Consider the following 9,757-nt stretch of genomic DNA (forward strand, 5'->3'; position numbering starts at 1 on the left):
AGCTGTTCCCTTCTCCAGGGGATCTTCCCAACACAGGGATTGAACCCAGGTCTCTTGCATTGCAGGTGGATTCTTTACCAGCTGAGCCACAAGGGAAGCCCAGGAATAATGGTTAGATAAAACTTAACACTCCCATAAGAACACTTTCTCTCCTTTTTCAGTTTTCAAACCCAAGAGCCAGCTTAATCACCAGCCACCTCTTCCAAATGCTCCTTATCATTTGGTTGTTGCTGCTTGTCAGCACCTGGCTACTCTTTGTTCTCTCTGCTTGGGCTCTGGGCACAAAAGTGAAGTTGTTAGTTTTTTGCCAACAGTCTCCATGATGACTGGTAGGAAATAATTGATCCTTCCTTCATTGTTTGCAGTGAAAGCCTGTCTCCAGTTCTATAAGCTTTCCTCTGCATCTTGCCCAGAGAAGACAAGACAGACATACTTTCCCTGGGCCCTGGCCATCTGACCCACTCCCCAAGCCTTGTTTTCTCTAGATCAGGAGATTGGGGCAATCACCATTCATCCTGAGGAGTAGCAGATGAAGGGGCTGTGTGTGGGAGTGAAAAAGCCTAGTTTTAAAGAGAATATTGTGGGCACTATACCTGCCAGGATAGCCTAGTCTAATGAGAAATCTTTATTTTTTTCATAGTTTCAACAATATTCTGATCAGCATGCCTTTCTCATCACTAGTCCTATCTGAGATTTTAACACTATTCTCTGTTCATGAGGGAAAAAAAAAATCTATATTTAGTTTAAAACCATTACATCATCAAGAGGGCAAAGTTTAAAGTACTTGACCTGTTTCTGAACATTGTTACAGAGCTGTCTGAAAAATGAGACAGAAGAATGTTTTCAAGAGTCCAAAAGAGACACTAATGTATAGAACAGTCTTATGGACTCTGTGGGAGAGGGTGGGAGGATATGGGAGAATGGCATTGAAACATGTTAAATATCATGTAAGAAACGAGTTGCCAGTCCAGGTTCGATGCACGATACTGGATGCTTGGGGCTAGTGCACTGGGACGACCCAGAGGGATGGTATGGGGAGGGAGGAGGGAGGAGGGTTCAGGATGGGGAACACATATTTACCTGTGGCGGATTCATTTTGATATTTGGCAAAACTAATACAATTATGTAAAGTTTAAAAATAAAATAAAATTTAAAAAAAAGTGTCCTAGGAAAATGTTATTTCTTAAGATATAGACTATACCTTTTCATGAAGATGGCACCGAATACGAAGAAGGAAGCCCCTGCCCCTCCTAAAACTGAAGCCAAAGCAAAGGCTTTGAAGGCCAAGAAAGTAGTGTTGAAAGGTGTCCACAGCCACAAGAAAAAGAAGATCCGGACGTCGCCCACCTTCCGGCGGCCCAAAACACTGCAGCTCAGGAGGCAGCACAAATATCCCCGGAAGAGCGCCCCAGGAGAAACAGACCTGACCGCTATGCCATCATCAAACTCCCCTCACCACCAAGTCAGCCATGAAGTAAATAGAAGACAACACACTGGTATCCACTGTGGATGTCAAGGCCAACAAGCACCAAATTAAACAGGCTGTGAGGAAGCTCTGTGACACTGACATGGCTAAGGTCAATACTCTGATCAGGCCTGATGGAGAGAAGAAGGCATACGTTCGACTGGCTCCTGACTATGATGCTTTGGATGTTGCCAACAAAATTGGGATCATCTAAACTGAGTCCAGCTGGTTAATTCCAAATATAAAAGTTTTTACTATGTGGAAAAAAAAAGATATAGACTGTACATGGGGTGCTGTGGGGAGTCATGGATGCTGGTCATAGTCTTGATAGTCACATTTTATTCATTGGTAATGAAATTCCAGGTAAGTGTGGGCTGCACAGCCTCTGTTCAGTCGTGCCGAATAGAAATGTGGAGTTTCGGGTGACGCAGAAAGAAGAGTAGCTTCTATTGCGTTGCTAGACAAAGGGGCCCACAGTGGGTGAATTCCCTGAAGACAGTGCCCTGGAGGGAGTAGTGAGAAGTTTTATAGTGTTCAAGGCGCAGAGCATGATCAGCTCTTGGACTGATTGACATCAAGGTGAAGTTTCAAGCATCATCCATTTTCTGGTTTCAATCAGTGTAGGGTCTGTATTCTTGTGGTCAGCAGTTTTCATCTGAGTGGAGGGTAGAGAGGGCGGTCTGCCTCCAGTAAAATCAACTTAGGAATGTGTGTCAGGCCTTTATCTATGTCTTTCAGGGAACTGGGAATATGATGATTCTGTTATGTGGCAGAATTATCGTCTAAATTGCTACCAGTTCCCTAGTCCAACAGCTCTTCTTTGTTTCTACATCTTGACATTTCCTAATCATTAACTCTTGAGTCAGCATTTTACTTCAAAAGTCAAGGACAGAGGGGCTTGTACCCAGTTCCACAGGGATCAGACCTGACCTTTTTCTTTACCTCATACTCTACACCCAAATCCTGTTGATTCTGCTTTCAAAATATAGTGTGTTCCTAAATCTATCATGTCTCAACATTACATCTTAGTCCAAAACATCATTATCTATTTTCCAGGCCATTGAAATAGATTTTACTTCCATTACCTTTGACCACTTTCCCATCCACCCAGCTGTTGGGTTGGGCCACCGAGTCTCCAAAGGTTCAAATGACAAATTTTTTTCAAGGAAATTGGCTTGGTGGCTCCTCCCTCCCCTGGGTTGTTTTTGCCTTATCTGCATGGTTATCCCTGAGTCATCCTTGATGTATGGGATCCAGGTGATGTATGGGATACTAGAGATGACTACATAAGTAAGAATATGGAGCTGCTGGGACTTTCCTTGTGGTCCAGTGGTTAAGATTCTGTGCTTCCAATGCAGGGGCCACAGCGGGTTCCATTCCTGGTTGGTGAATTAAGATCCCACATGCCCTGTGGTGGGGCTTCCCAGGTGGCTTAGTGGTAAAGAATCTACCTGCAATGCTGGAGACACAGGATATGAGGGTTTGATCCCTGGGTCAGGAAGATCCCCTGCAGGAAGGCATGGCAACCCACTCTAGTAGTCTTGACTGGAGAATACCATGGACAGAGGAGCCTGGCGGGCTATAGTTCATAGGGTCTCAAAGAGTCGCACACGACTGAGCGACTGAACTGAACTGAACCGAACCACACTATTTGAAGAATGACTATCTAATGTGGACACAATTATAGTAAAGTGAATGCCACTTGGCAAACTGAACTGTACAAGAAGCCTGTTTTTCTACAGTCCTACACTCTACCTGCTGAGCTATGGCAGGGAGTATAGCAGTCTGTTCTTCTATAACCTAATTTCTGTTTGGAGTCCCCATTCTTCCAATGCAGCAGGAATTAATCTGTCAGTTCAGGGATTTCCTCCCACATTTCCCAGAGTTGCATCAAATTTCTGGAGAATGTTCAATGGACGAGAGGTTAGGAGTGGAAGTACAGTTTGAATGTGACCTCTGGTCACCATCTGTCCATGCTGGCGGGTATCACTGGGATGGCCAACACCGGGAATGGGAAAGACCTGCCACTCCAGCTCCCACAAGGACCACACCTTCAGTATCTATCCATTGGACACACCTCGAGGTCATTTTTCTAGGCTGTTTTGAGGAACCCAAAAACCTATCTGGAGCTTTGGTAATGCCTCTTTCCCACCTGACTCTTGAATGAGTGAGGGAGAAGGGGAGGGAGTGGGCCCATCTCGAGGCCACATTAGCATCTATGTTCCAGCTTCTTCCTACACCAGGAAATCTTTGTCAGGGATCCCATCCTCTACATTACTGAGTAGATTTCTACATCTTATTTATGCCCTGTACACTTGCCATTCTCTTTGAAGTGTCAAAAGCCAAAAGATGCTCATTATTTTATGCTTTCTGTTAATTTATTCTGCCCGAGGGTGTGCATGCTCAGTCATTCAGTCATGTCCGTCTCTTTGCGACCCTATGGACTGTAGCCCTTCAGGATCCTCTGTCTGTGGGATTCTCTAGGAAAGAATACTGGGGTGAGTTGCCGTACCCTCCTCCAGGAAGATGTCCCTGAGTCAAGGATCAAACCCAAGTCTTTTACATCTTCTGGATTGGCAGGCAGGTTCTTTACCACTAGCGCCACCTGGGAAGTACCTGGCCTGAGGATAATAGAATTCAAATAACCTATCTGCTGTTTGGAAGACATTAAGAATGAAGAAGTAGAGAAAATAATAGAGGAAAGCAGTGGCTAGTACTTTAAAAATGTATCCTACCTCATAACTTTCTATTGATTAATTCCCTAACAAAGGTATGAAGCACAGACTGGAGTGGCGTCTGAAACAGACTAAACCTCTTGACGCATACTAAATGATGATTATGTGCTCTAATATGATACATGGGAGCTCTTAAAAATATTATTTGCAACAACTTAGAATGTAATTATATTATATGGGGTCCATTTCTACTATGATCAGACCATAGAATGCTAGGCTAATCAACCACTTAACTTTCTAAGCATAGATTTTCCTATTTGTAAAGTGGAGATAATAACCTCTACTTCACACAATTTTGTGGAAATTAAATCACGTTAAATAATCAAGGTGATGCATCACAACCAGTAAGTCAGCTCTTATTTGTTCATTCATCCATTTATCAACTCGTGGGTTCACCCTTTCTGTCATCAGGTATGCATGCCTTTCTCCTGTACAGCAAGGCTACAGCCACTGTTTTGTTTTGTTTTTTTTAATTAAGGTGGATGGCTCTTTCTTTCTTTCTGGCTGCATCAGATCTTAGTTGCAGTTAAAGCATGTGGGATCTTTGTTGCAGCATTTAGATCCTTTGTTGTGGTACATGGGCTTCTCTCTAGTTGGGGCACATCAGTAGTCAGAGTGTATGGGCTTAGTTGCCCTGGCACACATGGGTTCTTAATTCCCCGACCAGGGATGTCCCCTGCATTGGAAGGCAGATTTGTAACCACTGGACCACCAGGAAAGTCCCCAGCTGCTGTTAATGAAGCCTTTGCCATATATATACAAACAGGTCTTTGGGTGGGTGTAACTGCCCTAGCCATTTATCAAGTCAGTTATAGATAGAAGCCCTAAGTAAGATCAGTGAAGATAAGCCCTGGATTCACCATTCCCAAGGATCCTATGAACAACACTCATGACTAGGGCCTCCCCATTGCCCTTACTGGTTTTCAGCAGATGAGTAGTTTAGAGCAAAAATAACTTATGGACAACAATATCTCCCTCACCTTTTCTCTAAAGAAATATTATCAATGATACTTTATATGCTTCACATAGAGACTTGGATGAGATAAATTCTTAAATCTAGAGCAGAGTTCATAACTATTCCTTCTCTTTTCATTGCAGTGTAATTTTTATACAATTACATGAACTGATCTTACATGTTCAAATCAATGAATTTTTGACAACTCTACACACCACCCTGAACAAGAATTAAACATTTTAATCACCATCCCCACAATTTACCCTCATGGGCTTCCCTGGTGGCTCAGACGGTAAGGAATCTGCCTGCAATGCAGGAGACACGGGTTTGATTCCTGGGTCAGGAATATTCCCTGGAGAAGGAAACGGCAACCCGCTTCAGTATTCTTGCCTGGAGAATTCCATGGACAGAGGAGACTGGCGGGCTATAGTCCATGGGGTTGCAAAGAGCCAGACACGAATGAGCATAAAGCTAGGAATTTACTTTCATGCCCCTTTCTAGTCAATTCTCCTACCAATATGGCTGAATTTGTTAAATTGTCAGAGTCCCCAAATGTTCTTAGGGATGCCTTCTATTTTAGTTATCATTTGAATTCTCACAACTTTCATCTGTTGGAAGTAAACTAATGAGAGACAAAGCTTGCTGCATCATCTCAAAATCCGTAACTATTCTGAGAGGTTGGAACTATTCCTCCTTTCATTTTACAGATGAGAAAACTGAAGCTTAATGAGATAAAGTCAGTTACCCAAAGGTCAAAATTCTCTGAAGTGGCAGAGCTGGAATTTGAACTCAGATGGGTCTGATTATAGAACTTTTATTTTTTTAAAAGACACATTTATTCAGCATCATGATCAGACTATTACATTTAGCATGTAATGTACCAGTACCAGTACCGTGGGTACAAAATGTACTGGTACCATGTACCAGTAGCATGGGTACAAAAAAAAACCCAACTAAAACACTTCGTTGGAATGCTTTGCACTTTCCACAGGAGAGAAACTAAAATAACCTATTATACAATTAGTCGCAAACTCAGTCCTGGAGGTTTCTCATCCATACATGTGAGTATTGTCTAAAACATGTCTTCTTGGCTGCAGCTAGGCCCCGCCACCACTGTGCCTGGCTGAGTTCTCAAGTCTGTTGTAACCTGTGGCTTCTCTGTCACTTGTCTGACTATCCTTTCTTCCTAAGCTTTGTTTCCTGGCAGTAATGAAAACCTTCTGTCGCTGCCATAGCTACTGCTGGAACTGCCATAGCCACCTTGGTTTCATGGTTTGGCAAAGTATTGGCCTCCACCACCACTGAACTTCTGCCTCCAAAGTTTCCTCCTGTCATGGGTCCAAAATGTGAAGCTTGACTATTGTAACTGCCAAAACCATTGTAGCTTTTGCCACCTCCAAAATTGTTTTCATCATCACCAAATCCGTTATGGGGCTTCCCTGGTAGCTCAGCTGGTAAAGAATCTGCCTGCAATGTGAGAGACCTGAGTTTGATCCCTAGGTTGGAAAGATCCCCTGGAGGAGGGCACAGCAACCCACTCCAGTATTCTTGCCTGGAGAATCCCCATGGACAGAGGAGCCTGGGGGCTTGAAGAGTCGGACACAACTGAGCAACTAAGCATAGCACAAATCCATTATAGCCGTCTCTACTGCCTCCGTATCCGCCACCACCACAGCTGCCACCAAAGCCACCTTGACCACTGAAGTCTCCTCCTCAACCAAAGTTGTCATTCCCACCGAAATCACTAGCCATCATTCATTCACCAGCCAGTGAAGTCCTAACGATCTCTTGCTCAGCTTAGGCTTTCCTTACTTCACAGTTGTGGTCATTCACAGGGTAGTTGATAGTCTTGGCTACAGAGTCATGGTATCAAAGGTTACGAAAGCAAAGTCTCTCTCTGCCACTGCCTCGGTCAGTCATGATTTCAAACACTTCAGCTTCCCTATACTGTTCAAAATAATCTCTCAGGTGATATTCTTCAGTGTCTTCTTTAGTGCCACCCATAAAAATCTTTTTTTCCCAGTTAAGTGGGCACCAGATCTTTGAGAATCTTCTCCTGAGACAGCCCTCTTGGGCTCCACAACTCTTCCATCACCTTACGTGGCCTTGCCTTCCTGGCCGCATCCACCTCCTCCACAAGGCACATGTGACAAACCCGAAGCCTCTGGAGTGCTTGGTGTTTGGAGCCCTCATTACCATGCAGTCTGTGAGTGTTCCCCATTGCTCAGAATGGCTCCTTGGACTCTCCTCAGTTGTTTCAAAGCTCAAAAGTCTGACAAAGAGCTTCTGCAGCTGTTTGGTTTCTTTGGGAGACTCTGAGTTAGACAATCATGCAACAGCGAGGGTGGGTGGACACTTTAATGATGCTTACTGGGCAGCGTCCATGGGCAGAAAGGCTGGAACTTGACTTTTAAATCACTGTACTAAAGAGCAGGTATATCTTGAGGTTTGGCTCCTGACTGCAATTGTCCTGGGTCTGAATTTTGGGCATCTGCTATTATGACATCTGCTATAGATAGCATTAGTCACTCAGTTGTGTCTGACTCTGCGACCCCATGGACTATAGATTGCCAGGCTCCTCCATCCATTAAATTCTTCAGGTGATAATACTGGAGTGGGTTGCCATTCCCTTCTCAAGGGGATCTTCCCGACCCAGGGATCGAACCTGGGTCTCCTGCATTGCAGGCAGATGATTTACCATCTGAGCATTGTAGGCAGATGATTTACCATCTGAGTTACATCTGAGCTACACATCCTTATGATGACAAAAGGAGAAAGAATAAGTTGGTTGACTTAATACCATCATACAGTATAACTTCCATGTCCTTTATAGTATCTTCACAAGCCTTGTTACCCTTTCATTAGCTTATGCCTGCAACATTTCTATCAGTTGGTGGTTAAGAACCATCATGGTGATCATGATAATGATGAGAATTATGAAAACAAACATTTCTGAGTACTTACTATATTTAAGGCGCCATATGAGGCCCTGTACCTTAATTTCCTCATTTAGTTCTCATAACCACTTTCAGGGTAGAATCTGTCATTAACATTTTTACTGACTAAAATATTGAGACTTTAGAAAGCCTGAGTCACTTGCCCAGTGCTGTCCAGTTAAGAAGGTGGTAGAACTGATTTTGAATCTTGTCAGGCTGTCCCAAGAGCCTGTGTTTCAACCACCACCCTATACAGCCTCTTAATCCTCTATGCCCTCAGTCCTGTTAATAAAGAATGGTCTTGGTTCCTGCCTGAACTAGATTCCACCAGTATAAATATGTGAACATGAACTCTGCCAGCTGGCACTCTTTAAGATAAGATCCTTTTAGTTCCAAACACTCAAGTCCACCTGGTCTTCAGAAACTTGGACAATAGCCAGCCTGGCCTTTGGCCAAGTTATGAAGTACAGGAAGTTGGTCTTTGGCATTTTATACTTCCCTGCACTCTGCCATACCCTCTAAATATCCAATCAATCAAAGACTCCTCTAATTTTCAGTTCCTGGAGACCAAATCTTGCCAAAAGGACTGAATTCTTCAGTCTCTGCCTGTTTACTTCTTGAGACTCTGAGCTCCTCAAGCCCCAGCTTGTTGATTTTCCATCTGTATCTGAGTCGGTTTCACTCTCGTTTCCCATCCAAGCCTGTGCTAATGTCCTCATGAAGGGAGGTTGGGGAGGCCCTCCAGACACTCAAGGCTTTCTAGAGATAAGACTGCTATCTATTGGGTTGGCCAAAAAGTTCATTTGGGTTTTTCCATAACATCTTATAGGAAAACTCAAACAAATTTTTTGGCTAACTCAGTATTTTGGCAACTGGAGTGCTCTGTGTTCCAGGACTGATAGGAAAGGAAGAGATGGCAGCCTTAGTGATAACAACAGCTAATCACAGCGTATTTAATCTGTGCCCTAAACTGTTCTAAGTACTTTATATGTGCACGCATGCAAAATTGCTTCAGTCATGTCCAACTCTTTGTGACCCCATGGACTGTAGCCCACCAGGCTCCTCTGTCCATGGGGATTGTCCAGGCAAGAATACTGGAGTGGGTTGCCATGCCCTCCTCCAGGGGATCTTCCCGACCCAGGAATCAAACCCATGTCTCTTATGTCTACCTGCATTGGTGGATAGGTTCTTTACCACTGGCACCACCTGGGAATCATTTTATACATATTAATTTATTTAATCCTTCCAACAGTCCTGTGAAGTATTTTAATCCAGCAAGAAATAGGAGATACACAGAGATGAAATTCTGAAGCAAATTCAAAGAAGGGACTATTTGCAGATGTGTAGGCAGATCTGAGGGAATCAATCAGGAATGCTGAGGCATCCAGGAAACTAGCCATAGTAGGAAGCCATTCCTACCCCTAGGCTGAAAGGGCAGTCAAGAAAATGGTGTTAGAGCTGATGAAGAGCTTCTCCAGGACGAGCTGCTCTCGGTCATGGGATGAGTCAGAATTCCAGTGATCTGGGGACTGGGGGAGCAGGGGACGTGACCATCGCAGGGGTTAGTGAGGTGTTGGGGAAACAAGTGCTCTTCCCCCTTCTGATTCTGTATCATCAGTAGTCATGTATGGATGTGAGAGTTGGACTATAAAGAAAGCTGAGGGCA

At 43.9% G+C, this 9,757-nt stretch overlaps 2 pseudogenes; one reads left to right on the forward strand and one right to left on the reverse strand.

The window, feature by feature from the left end:
- Positions 1-1,207: 1,207 nt before the first annotated feature.
- On the forward strand, positions 1,208-1,766 carry LOC782823 (large ribosomal subunit protein uL23-like; annotated as a pseudogene).
- Positions 1,767-6,068: 4,302 nt separating this feature from the next.
- Positions 6,069-7,908, reverse strand: LOC112446618 (heterogeneous nuclear ribonucleoprotein A1-like 3; annotated as a pseudogene).
- Between the last annotated feature and the right edge of the window lie 1,849 nt (positions 7,909-9,757).

This window comes from Bos taurus, chromosome 5 (assembly GCF_002263795.3).
Source record: "Bos taurus isolate L1 Dominette 01449 registration number 42190680 breed Hereford chromosome 5, ARS-UCD2.0, whole genome shotgun sequence".
In the NCBI taxonomy this organism is placed as follows: Eukaryota; Metazoa; Chordata; class Mammalia; order Artiodactyla; family Bovidae; genus Bos; species Bos taurus.